This window comes from Chelonoidis abingdonii, chromosome 11, assembly GCF_003597395.2.
Source record: "Chelonoidis abingdonii isolate Lonesome George chromosome 11, CheloAbing_2.0, whole genome shotgun sequence".
In the NCBI taxonomy this organism is placed as follows: Eukaryota; Metazoa; Chordata; order Testudines; family Testudinidae; genus Chelonoidis; species Chelonoidis abingdonii.
In genome coordinates this window covers 22,386,547-22,398,882 of record NC_133779.1, presented here as the reverse complement: position 1 = coordinate 22,398,882, position 12,336 = coordinate 22,386,547, and positions in this window count along the sequence as shown.

Here is a 12,336-nt window from a genome sequence, read left to right as displayed (position 1 = left end):
GTGCGGCATTAGTGTGTCGTTTGTGTGAGGGTTTGTTGTTGGGCGGGGCGGTTATGTTTGATCATGTGCTTGGTATCTCGCCGTGAGTCCGTTGTGTGTGTCTCTGGATGCCGTGCATTGTGTTGTGATGGCGGAGGGTTTGGGCACTTCTGAGGTGTTTACTTGTGTGATGGTTCCAAGTCCTCGTCTCTCCCCCGCAGGCTCTGGCCCGTTGCAGGTCCAATGGCTGGGATCGCTGTGTCAGCCCCCCACGCCGGCGTCTACTGTAGCAAAGGATCCCGAGACCACCCAACAGCCACCACCGCCTCAAGCACAGCCCAGGGAACCCTCTCTCCCTCTCCCTCCGCTGAGTCACACCACAGCCCAGCCCAGGGGCCCTGCCAAGATGGATGACCCAGGAGTCGGGCTCTCCAGCCCCTCTCTGCTTTGACCACCAGCCCCGACTCCCTCCCAATACTCGGGAGATGGGAAACCGAGAGTCTGCTCCTCGGCCACCCTCTCAACCCGCCGAGCCCCACTCCTTGCTCCCAGAACTCAAGGAGTGAACCCAGTGCCTACGCCCGGATTTTCGGCCCCGCGAAGCCGAGCTTCCCGAGGACGAGAGTCTGCGCCATTGGAGGCAGGCGGCCGGCTGGATCTGACGGGGCGCGGGTGGGTGGGTGGGCCGCTGGTGAAGACGGCCCCCCAGTCACCGAACCTAGCCCAGACATGCTTGGGGACATGGGAATAAATCGTACCATGGGCAGTGAAGTCAGCGGCCCCCCACCCCTGACCTTTCCCTGCTCAGGGCAGTCCCCTCCCTCCAGGAGCCTGGGGAGAGACCCAGGGAATTCCTGGCCTCCCAGCCCCCGCTTTTGCTCTTTAGAACCCAGCCAGCCGCCCCTCCCCTCCCAGAGCGGAGACTGGGAGCCGATAGTCGACCTCCAGATGGACGTGTCCTTGTACATACCAGCCCCAACGCTTCTCGCCCCTGGCGTCTAACCACGGAGAGTAGCGATAGGTCCTCGGCTCGCGCAGCATCCTTCTACGATCGCCGAGAGCGGGGCGTCGGGAAGAAATAGACGACAGGCACCCTGGGTCTCTCACCAGCTCTGGCCGGGGGACGATAAGCCCAGCGCGGCCTTGCCACCTGCCCACAGCCTTAGTAGCCCTACGGCCGTGGGGTGCTGGGCCGCCAGGCATCTCCTGCGAGTGTCTCTCCCCGGGTCGATGACTGTCTCAGTTTAATTTTTAGTGGGACACCAGTGGCGCCCTGTGGGGAAAAGAGCCAAGGAGGGGCTTCGAGTGGTGGGAGGCGGGGACGCAAGTTTACTTTGTCTTGCGGTTACCTCCCCCAGGGTTAACGGCGGAATTCGCGAAAGTGGGGGATGCCGGTGGCCCCCTGCGGCCCTGCGGTCCGTACGAAGGCCCCATTGCCTCAGCCCAGTTTAGCCCGCGACCCGACCAGCGCCCCATGAGCGCTGCAGTGGGCTTTCGCCAGGCACGCATAAAGGTGTGCTGGGAGGGTAGCTGGCCAGGAACTAGAGGGGCTATTCTCTACGCCTGCCGGCCGCACTGCCCTGATGGGGAGCGTAAAAAGCGATCTGCTCGGGGAGGGGCACGACTAGCCCGGTCAGTATTGGGGGGTCCACTCCTCGTCCAAACGCTGCCCCTCCCTCCTACCCCCATCGTACAGCCACCGCGTGGGGACCCCTGCGTCCCCGTTGCTTTGCCCCTCCCCACCGCGACTTTTCCATGCAGCTGACCACGCTGGCACAGTTTCCCCTCCCCCTGCTCCTGTGCTCCACCCCCACTGCCCCCTCTCTATACTCGACCCCTTCTCCCACACCCCTCTGCCCCTCTCCATAGGGGGAAAGGCCCGGGGGAGGGGAGACCCTGGGAGGAAGAAGAGTCGTCAATCAGTACTTCTGGGGTCGGGGTTGGCGGCGCACACGCAACGTTGGGTATGCGCAGGTGGAATTCCTGATGGGGTCGAATCGGCGGAGGGGGAGGTTGAGCAGAACCTATTAAGTCTGACCTCAGGGCTGAATTTTCAGCAGCACTAACGAATCAACGACTTTCACTCAAGAATTGGGGCTATCGGTTGGGCGGACATGTTGACGGCGTTGGCTGGGGGTGCAAAGGGTATCGTGGCTGTGAGGTGAGCATTGGGAGAGAGGACCTGACTGCGGCAGCCCGCCGGCCCGAGCAGTGATTTGAATGCCCCGTCTCCCATGTGCCTTGCGGGTCACTCCCCCCCACAGGCCAGTAGGTTCCTCCCCCTCCCACAGAACCCGCACCCCTTTGCCCACAAGTCTCAAATCTTTGACAGTCCCCTCACAGGCCCCACTTCTCCCTCCCCTACGGATGCAGTGTATTACGTGTTCCCTCCCCGCTTCGGGGAGAGGGGCAGAGGATGAAGACTGCAAGGTGTGGTACCCGCAGAGGCGCACGCTCAGAGACTAGCGAGGGGCAGTGGGTAGCACAGGGCGGCGGAAGGGAATGCTGAGAAGGCGGCGAAATACATGTCGGTGGGGAGGCACAGGGGACGGACGGGGCAAGAGGCGCAGTGGGGGAGTGGGCAGGCAGGTGGCCCTGCCGGCTTGCTGTCCTCGGGCTTACCCCAAGGGCATTGCGGGGCGGGAAAGCCCTAGTTCCTGGCAGCCCCCCCCCGGCCTGCGGCCCCTCCTGTACAGTCCCCCCCACCGAGCCCCTCCTGCTCTTTCACGAGGGCACTGTTGTCCCTTTCTTTTTTTTTTCACCTAAAATGTAAACTGAACATCGTCACCCTGGCACTGCTGGGACAGGGGAATGTGGGTGGGGAGGGGCTGGGTGCCCGGACTCCTGGGTTCCTCTCCCCAGTCATAGGGAGGGGAGTGGGGGCTGGTGGAGTTAGAGCAGGGGGCTGGGAGGTCAGGACTCCTGGCGTCTCTCCCCGGCTCTGGGAGGGGAGGCGGCTGGTGGGTTAGAGCAGGGGGGGCTGGGAGCCAGGATTCCTGGGTTCTCTCCCCGGCTCTGGGAGGGGAGGGGCTGCTGAGCAGGGAAAGGTCAGGGGTGGGGGGCAGCTGATTCACTGCCTGGTATTTTTAGCCCATTCCCAGCTGTCTGGTGTCAGGGTCTGTCACTGTGAAACATGGTGGGGGGAGCGCATTTAAAAGGCCAGGACACACACACACACACACACGCACGCACGCACGCACGCACGAACGACCTGCCCATAATGAGAACAGGATGATCTGTCCTGGGACATCTCTGCCTGCGGGGATCTGAATCCGCGGCCTAGGACTCCTGGGTTCTCTCCTGGTTCTGGGAGAGGAGTGGGGGCTGGTGGTTAGAGCAGGGTGGGCAGGGAGCCAGGACTCCTGGGTTCTCTCCCCGGTTCTGGGAGGGGAGTCGGGGCTGGTGGTTAGAGCAGAGGGGCTGGGAGCCAGGACTCCTGGGTTCCCTCCCATCTTGGCAGGGCCCTGGGCTGGGCTGTGTGTCTCAGCGGAGGAGAGGGAGAGGGGTTCCCTGTGTGTGCCTGAGGCACGTGTGTTGTGCTGTTGTGGTGTCCGGTTCCCTTTGCTACAGTGACGCAGGGTGGGGGGCTGGACACAGCTGTCCCAGCCATGGGACCTGCCAGGCCAGAGCCTGCGGGGGAGAGACAGAGACTGGAAACACACAGTAAACACTCAGAGTGCCCAACCTCCGCCACACAACACATGCACGCAGCCAGGAGACACACACAACTGTCACCATATACACAGCACACACAACATAACCACCGCCCTCCGCCCACAACACAACCCTCACCACAAACTACACACAATCCGCACCCTATAGACAGCACAAACACAACCCCCCTAATAACACACATGCGTACACAACAGAACCCCCCACTGAACACACACACAACACATATACAACATATGCACAGCAGAACCCCCCACCAAACACACACATATATATGCACATAACACACACACTACATATGCACAACACAACCCCCACAAAACAGTGAACAACACCCTAACAATACAACCCCTTCCAAAGGACACACAATCCCCCCCATACAAAGCACACAGCGTGTGGGGGTGGGGGGAGACACACATAGCACACAAATGCTCCCTCCTCAACACAACCCTCCTTCCCCAACCCATATGTACACAGCAGGGACACACAACCCTAACAGTACACACATCACCCATACAAACAAAAACAGAGTGGATACATACCCGCACACACAGCCCATAAATATAAAGCCAGGACACACAATCTGTACACAAATACAACAGAATAGATGTACAGGGTTGGCACACGCACAGCTCCAGTGCCCACAACCTGCGCCCCAAATGTACAACTCTCACACAGTCACCCTCCCATATTCACAGCACATATGCCACCCATTCACCTGTCCCACACCCACAACGCATCCTACATAAACGCATATGTCTCCCTCACATATCCACACACCACACCTCATAGGTACACACAATTCCAACACATGGGGAATACATCTATCTCTCTCTATATATATACACACACAACTCCACTCATACACACCCAATTTATACACACATGGAGCACAAACAAGATAGCATTTACAGAGGGATTTTGGAGAGTGGGACAGGTATAGATAGATAGACAGGAAGATACAGGGGATGGATGGGGATAGATAGATAGATAGAGGGGGTGGATGGGGATGGATAGATAGAGGGGGTGGATGGGGATGGATAGATAGAGGGGGTGGATGGAGATGGATAGATAGATAGATAGAGGGGGTGGATGGGGACAGATAGATAGATAGAGGGGGTGGATGGAGATAGATAGAGGGGATGTCAGGGGATAGATAAATAGATAGATAGATAGAGGGGGTGGATGGGGACAGATAGAGGGTGAGGGACTAGATAAATGAAGATAAGAGGGATGTCTGGGGAGATAGATGGCATATAGATAGAGGGTGGTGTGAGATCGATAGACAGATTAGAGGGAACGTGTGGATGGGGACAGAGTAGATAAGGGTGATGGGGATTAGATAGGAAGGGTGGATGGACCTGGAATGCCTGGAACAGATAGATAGATAGAGAGAGTGGTCATGGGAGAGGGAGATTTAGAAAGAAGAGATTAGAGCGAGAAGATGCGATGGGAGATATTGATAGATAGCAGGGCAAAGAGCAGAGCACCGCGCAGAGACAAGCAGATAGAGGGGGTCGAGTATACAGAGAGACAGATAGAGTAGATTAGAGGGAGGGGTGGATTGGAGATAGATACGATTGGATCTCGGTTCAGATGGATTTGATAGATAGATGGCGTTTGTGTGTGTTTATGTGGGATGTGCATGATGAAGGGTGTTTTATGATAGATTGCAGTGTGTGTGGATGGTGAGGATTTTGAGATGGGGAATTTTTTTGTTAACATGGAACAAGATGGGGATGATTTGTTATGAAAGTTGTAAGGTGGATCAAGGAACTGTTAACAGGGGAGATCCCACCGGGTCGGTGTGAAGGCTTGAAACTTTGTTCAGCTGAAAGTGCTGTCGTTACTAGTGGATTCTTCAGGGATCAGTTTTGGGACCGACTCTTTGAATTTAACCTTTTTATTACTGACCCTTGGCACAAAGAGGCGGGAACGTGATTTTTACTAAGTTTGCGTGACACAAAAGCTGGGGTGAGCTATTTTGCTAACACGGTGAAGGACTTGGGTTGATACTATACAGGAAAGATCTGGATGACCTTGTAAAACTGGTGCAGTAACAGTCAATAGGATGAAATTGTAATCGTTTGAAAAGTGATGCAGGTTCATTGCTTAGGATTAGATACGAAGAATTTTGATTTGTTCACAAATTGCGGACACATCAGTTGCGAAGTAAACAGAGGAGGAGAAGGACCTCGGAGTGGTTGTTGTTGGTCACAGAAATGACTATGGTCGCCAATGCAGATTGATGGCCGTTAAAAAAAGCTAATGCGGTTTTCTGGATGCATCAGGCGAACCCGCGTTAATTCCATCACAGATTGTGAAGCAGTGTTGATGTACACGGTGTGTATAAGGCATTGGTTGAACCCTCATTCTGGAATCCATGTGTTGTCAGTTCATGGTCTCCCATGTTTAAGGTTGAGTTATGAATACAAAACTGGAACAGGTTCAGAGACGGACGCTTACTTAGGATGATGCGAGTGGAATGGAAAAACCTGTCCTTATGAAAGGAGCCTCAAAGCGCCTTCCGGGCTGTGGTTTAGCCGAAACTAATGAGGAGGCTGAGGGGGGATATGATTTTTCTCTATAAATATATCAGTGTGTGAATTTTTTTGTTTATTGATTTGATTTTTGAATGAAATGCTGTTTTTTTTTTGTTTTTGATTTTTTTTTTTTGTGTTGGTTTTTCTTTTGAACAATAGATATGACACTGGACACTAGGATGTGTGTTTAGATTTGAAAATTAGCATGAAGGTTTCTAACCATTAGATGTTTTTGAAGTGTCTGAATTGTTCTCCCGAGTGTGTTGTTTTGTTTGCAAATGCATTTTCGGGTGCTGACTAAAGCTTGTTAAGTTCTTCTGTTGATTGTTTGATCTTTTCTGATGGAAGCCTTAATTTTGGCAATTAAGTTGACCTGATTTGATTGTTTTTTTTTTGTAAGTTGCCATTTTTTGTTTTTGTTTGTTGCATGTGTGTTTTTGATGGAGTCTGAATTTTGTTCACTGTTTTAATTCTTTCCTGATGCCGGATGGTGTGTTTTTTACCCACATGCTCAGGTTTAGATTGATTGCCAATTGTATGTTGAATTTGAATTGATTTTGTTTTTTTTGAGACTTTTTGCAGAGGCCCTGATTGGTTTGTTGTGGTTGCTCTGCAGTTTTTGCACAGTCTTTTGTGTTTGAATTGAATCTCGCACCTGATGTTTGTTTGAACCAGAATTTTGGATTTCCAGTATCTTGTGATATTTTTTTGTTGTTACATTGATGTTGATTTGTTGTTTTCTTGATGTTTGTTTTTGAATTATGATGTCTTTTTTTGATTTTTTTTGTGAAATTCTGCCTGCTGCAGATGGTGAGTACTATGATAAATCTTCGATGGACATTTTGTGTGATTTGTTGTGTTTTTTTTTTTTTTTTTGCCCCCCATTGTTTGTTAACCCCACTCCCAGTTCTTTTGATTTGCCTCCAGTCCAGCCCCGTTTGCGCGCTGCCCGACCCAGTTTTTGATTTTGTTTGTGCTGTGACCATTTGCCGGCGCAGATGGACACAGTTGTTTTTTTTGCGACTCCAGAGTTTTTTTCTTTGTGCTGTGTATCTTTCCGGTCTCTGTTGCACATGTGTTGGGCGCATTTTTTTGGATGTTGCCCTCGATTGTGTGCTCCCATTGTGTTTGGAGCTGTTTTTTGGCCATTTTTGGATTTTTTTCAGTTTGCCATTTGTTTGTGCTGGTTCGTTTGTGTGTTGATTAGTGAGGATTTTTTTCTTGTTGCACGTGTATCTGTTTTTGTTGTTCTGTGTTGAATTTTTTTTTTGTTTTGGTTGTGTTTTTTTTTTGTGTTTTTTGACAGACAGACAGACAGACAAAGACGCACCAGATGGGGACACGGGGTATGCTGGTGGTGTTGCGTGTTGTGATGAGAGAAAGAGAAGAGACCAGGGACGTGGTATCTGGTGTGTGTGTTGAGGTGTTTGTGACGTGTTGGAGAAGAAGAGAGAGAAAAGAGACCGGACGGGTATCTGGTGTGTGTATGTGTGAGAGAGAGAAAAAAAAGAGAAGGAGAGAAAAACAGACACGACAAGGACAAAAGAGAAAGAAAAAGAAAAGAATGAGAAGCTAAATAAGAAAAGAAAAAAATGTAAGAATAAAAACAAGAGTTGAAAGAAAGAAAAGTAATAGTGTGAGAAAAATAAAGAAAAAAGAAACAGAAGAAAAAACGAAAGAGAAAAGAAAATTGAAGAGACCAGAGACAGGTATCAAAATGAAAAAAAATAAGAGTAAACAAAGAAGAAAGAGAAAAAAAGACAGACGAAAAAAAAAAAAAATGAAAAGAAGAAAAAAAAGAAAGAAGAAAAAAAAGATGAAAAAAAGAAGAAAAAAAAACAAGAAATGAGAAAGAAAAAGAAACAAAAAAAAGAAAACAGACAGACAGAAAGGAAAGAAAAATCTGAAAAAATAAAAAAAGAAAAGAAAAAAAGAAAAAAAAAAAAAAAAAAAAAAAGAGAAAAAAAAAAAGAAAAAAAAAGAAAAAGAATCAAAGAGAGAAAAAAAGAGAAGAAAACGGAGAAAGAAAAAAAGAGAAGAGACGAAAACAGGACCCAGATGAAAAAAGAAAAGGAAACAAAAAAAAGAGAAAAAAAAGAAGATTTGAACAAAAAAGTTTGGGGAGAAAAAAAAAGAGAGACAGACAGGGACAGGGACAGAGGAAAGAAACAAAAGGTGTCGTTGTGTGTGTGTGAGAGAGAGAGTAGAGACAGGGACGGTATTCTGGTGCGTGTGCAATGTGAGTGTGTGTGTAGTGTGTGATGTTGTGAGGGAGAACTGAGAACTAGGAAGCAAGACCAGTCCAGACCAGAAGCGACTAGGACCAGGACCGGTGCTATCGGTCGTGTGTGTGAGACGAGAAAAGATGAGAGAGAGGACAGGGACGGAGTATCTGTGTGCAAGACTGTCGTTGGAGAGAGAAGAGGAAGGCATCACCACACAAAAACACACAAAAAAACACCACAAACAAGGCGGGTATTGTGTTATTAATGGTTGGTGTGTTGTGCATGTCGAAACAGAGAAGACAAAAAAACAAACCAGAACAAAATCTTGAAAAAATTTGACCACTGTGTGTGTGTGAAACCAACAAAAAAAAAAAACAAAAAAAAAAACGCACAAAAACGAAATCGTGTATTGCTGTACAAAAACAAAACAAAAAAACAGAGCAAAAAAAAAACAAACAACAAAAAAACAAAAACCAGGGACGGTATCAAAAAAAGTGCAAAAAAAAAAATCTAGAAAAAAAAAAAAAAAAAAAAAAACAATGAAAAAAAAAAAAAGGACGAAAATCTGTGCTGTACGTAGGCCTGTGAACAAAAAAAAAAAACAAATAGAAAAAAAACAAAGAGACAGAGAAGAGACAAAAAAAAAGTATTCAAAAACAAAAAAAAAAAAAAAAAAAAACAGACAAAACATAAAAAAAAAAAGAAAGAAAGGGGTACAAAAAAACTGTGTTGTGGTGTGAGACAAAAAAAAAGACAGAAAGAGACCAGGGACGGGTATCTGTGTGTGTGTGTGTCTGTCTGTCTGTCTGTGGATGTGTGAGAGAAGAGAGAGAGAGAGGACGAGGGACGGGTATCTGATGTGTAAGGTGTGCTGTATGTGTGTGAGAGAGAGACGAGAGAGAGAAGAGACCAGGGACGGGTACCTGTGTGTGCAGTGTGTGTGTGTGTGTGTGTGTCACGCGTGTGTGTGTGTGTGACAGAGAGAGATGAGAGAGAACCAAGGACGGTACCTGTGTGTGTGTTGTGTGACAAAGAACAAACGAGAGAGAGAGACCAGGAACGGGTATCTGTGTACTGTGTGTGTAATGTGTGTGTGTGTGTGTGAGAGAGAAGAGAACAGAGACAAGAGCCAGATGATGGCGTATCTGTGTGTGTATGTGGGTGTGTTGTGTGATGAACGAGTAGAGAGAGAGAGAGAGAGACGACCAGGACGGGTATCTGTGTGTGTGTGTGTGTGTGGAGAGAGAGAGAGAGAGAGAGAGACGAGACCAGGGACGAGGTACGTGTGGTGTGTGTGTGGTGTGTGTGTGGTGTGTTGTGTGTGTGTGTGTGTGTGTGTGGTGTGTGTGTGTGTGTGTGTGTGTGTGTGTGACAGAGAGACGAGAGAGAGACCAGGACGGCGGTACCTGTGTGTGTGTGTGTGACAGAGAGAGAGCAGAGACCAGGGAACGGGTATCTGTGTGTGTGTGCTGAGGAGAGACCAGCGAGAGAGAGTGAGTTTTGTGTATATCCATGGGCCGGCCTAACTCTTCATCCCACCCCAGGAACATTCTCAACCACACACAATCAGAGACCCCACATCCACCCCCATGTCTATCTATCTATCCCCCCATCCACCCCTCTATCTAATCCTATCTATCCACCCCCACATCCATCTATCTATTTATCCCATCCACCCCTCTTAACTCCACCTATCTACTGGCCGCAAGCCACCCCCTCTATCTATCTATCTGATCCCCATCGCCCCTCTATCTATCTATCTCCTCAAAAAAAATTCACCTCCTCTATCTGTCTGTCTATCTCCAATCCCCATTTCCCCGATCACATCCTCCCTCTATCTTATCTCCATCCCATCCACCCATCTATCTATCTATCATCCTATCCATCCCTATCCACCATCCACTCACATCTATCTATCTATCTATCTCACCCTCTCTATCTATCCCATCCACCCCTCTATCTTATCTATCTATCCCATCCACCCTCTATCGCATCTACTATAAACCCATCCACCCCTTCTATCTATCCATCTAAAACTTCTATCATTCTATCTATCTATCTATCTATCTATCTATCTATCTATCTATCTATCTATCCCCATCACCCCCTGTGTCTATCTATCCCCATCCACCCCCTCTATCTATCTATCTATCTATTCCCATCCACCCCTCTATCTATCTATCCCCATCTACCCCTCTATCTATCTATCTATCCCTATCCACCCCCACATCCATCTATCTATCCCCATCTACCCCCATCCACCCCTCTATCTACCTATCCCCATCCACCCCTCTATCTATCTATCTATCTATCTATCCCCATCCACCCCCTCTATCTATCTATCTCTCTATCTATTCCCATCCACCCTTCTATCTATCTATCCATCCATCCCCATCCACCCCCTCTATCTATCTATCTATCCCCTTCCACCCCCTCTATCTATCTATCTATCTATCTATCTATCTATCCCCTCACACCTCCTCTATCTATCTATCCCCAGACACCCCCTCTATCTATCTATCTGTTCCTCCCCATGCCCCCCCTGCCAGGTGACATGTGTTGCCCCCGCAGCATGTTGGGGTGCAGGGCCCAGCGGTGGCTCCCGGGCTGAGGGAGACCCTGGGGTGCTGAGCTCACGACCCGGTGGGGCCAGGGTTCAGTGCGTGGAGGGCTCACCCAGGTACTGGGAGAGGAGGAGGCGGGTGATGAAGGGGTCACAGGCTGCAGCAGGGGGTGTTACAGGCTGTTCCAGTGAGCCGGGTACACACACAGGTCAACACCTGCACACACACGCATGCGCGCACACAGACATCAACACCTGCACACACACACATACACACACACACACACATCAACACCTGCACACACACACACACACACACACACACATCAACACCTGCACACACACACACACACACACACACACACATCAACACCTGCACACACACACACAGAGAGGTCAACACCTGCGTGCACGCACAGACACACACACACACATGCGTCAACACCTGCACACATACACAGATGAACACCTGCACACACACGCATGCGCGCACACAGACATCAACACCTGCACACACACACATACACACAAACACACACACATGCGTCAACACCTGCGCACACACACACACACACACATCAACACCTGCATGTGCACACACACACACACAGAGGTCAACAGCTGTGCTCACGCACAGACACACGCACACACACAACATGAACACCTGCACCTGTGTACACACACACACACACACATCAACACCTGCACGCTCACATACAGGTCAACACACACACACACAGATCCTCTCCAGCAGGGGGCATATCTCTCTCTCACACACACGTCAACACCTGTACACAGACACAGACACACACAACACCTACACACACACACACACGTCAACACCTACACACACACACACACACACACACAGGTCAACACCTGCACCTGCATACACACACACACACACTGACCCTTCCCCCCAGCGCTCCTCAGGACCCCCATGATGGAGTGTGGGGGGAGGGGTTTCACCCTCTGGGTCCCTGCCCATCTCTGGGGAGACCTGCCCCCATGAATCAGCCACTCTCTGTCTCAATGCAATGACAGCAATGAGCAGGGAGGGGAGGGGTGGGGTGTGGGGCAGAGGGGAATGCATGGGGGGAGGGGGATTGCTATGGGATGGGCCATATGGGGGGTGCTGTGGGGTGGAGTGTTCCGAAGGGGTGGGGTCTGGGGCACATGGGAGAGCACCGAGGGGATGCCATGGGGCAGGGAGAAGGGATGTGGCTAGGTTTGGGGCAGAGGGGAAGGCACTTGGAGGAATGCCATGGGGTGGGGAGAAGGGATGGGGCTAGGTTTGGGGCAGAGGGGAGGGCACTTGGGGGGATGCCATGGGGCAGGGAGAAGGGATGGGGCT